The following is a 1,256-nucleotide window of genomic DNA, read 5'->3' as shown; positions in this document are numbered from 1 at the left end:
AAAAATGGTACCAATCCGCGCATGACATCACGCGGCACCTTAGCCCGCCACTCCAATCGGGTCAAGGCGATCAGTTGGACTTAGACTCCCCTTGGGTGAACATCCCCAGCTGCTCCTGACTTTTCACTCCAAGCTTGGCTAATGGTGTGCTGTTCAGTTTACGGGTGCACATCCTCGCAGCGAAAAAATAAGGAAAATGAAGACATACATTTATATCGTTTCCCAAAGGATGAGGAATTGAAAAAAAAAGGTGGATTTATCTTTGTGGCAGAGATAATATTAATGCCTGCAATGCACGCATCTGCAGTCTACATTTTGAACCCTCTGCTTATAAGAGACACCTTCAGTATGAACTCTTGAATCTACCAGTTCCTGCCAATCTGAAGAAACTTAAGGTCACTGCAGTCCCAACAATCAACTTACCGAGGTTAAAACGTAACCTTGCAGCTGACTGGTTGTCCGAGTGCAGTCATTATTAGCAATAAGGGTTACAATAACTGATTGAAGAAATTATTACCAAAATAAAATACGAGTATAATACCAAAATAAAATACGAGTATAGATAGTTATTTGTGTAGATTAATTAAAAAACGGGGCCATTCAAAGTTTGTAAGATAGTCTAGACACATTTGAAATTTTGAATTCTCGGGTCAAATCAAAACACAACCAAGTAAAATTTTTACTAGAGTAGTCACAGTCTTGCAGGAGCGGCTTAGCGTGGAGCAATCAGCCTACTGCTGTTATAATTTTTTCTTTTGTTTAAGTTCACTCTGTGTTTGAAGATGTTACTCTTTTGCCGTGTTATTAGTGTAGTCACAGTCTTGCAGGAGCTGCTTAACATGGACCAGTCAGCCTACTGTTATCATTTTTTCTTATGTTTTAAGAAAAGTTTTAAAAAGTTCACTCTGTGTTTGTAGTGCCTTCCATTCTCTCCCTTATTTGCCTGAAATATATATGTGAAAACGACTGGTATGGAAGTTGAAGTAACTATAGGGAAGTGACACAATAGGGATTATGATGATGGTGGTTATAGTGGTAAGACAGGCATACTGTAGAAGCCGAGGGAATTATAGTAGTGATGCATTGGTGATTCTGGTGATGGTAATTATTATAACAGTGATGATGGTGATAATGGTAGCTGTAATCATGGTAAATAACGATGAAGGTACTTTGTGTTTCTAGTGTCCTATGCAGCCTTATTTGTCGGAATATGTGTGTGTGATGATGTAATTTATAGAAATTGGGAGAGCTATGGT

This window comes from Coenobita brevimanus, chromosome 80 (genome assembly GCF_032717465.1).
Source record: "Coenobita brevimanus isolate Jiangsu-jjx chromosome 80, ASM3271746v2, whole genome shotgun sequence".
In the NCBI taxonomy this organism is placed as follows: Eukaryota; Metazoa; Arthropoda; class Malacostraca; order Decapoda; family Coenobitidae; genus Coenobita; species Coenobita brevimanus.
The sequence above is the reverse complement of the archived record's forward strand: the minus strand, read 5'-3'. Positions refer to the sequence as shown.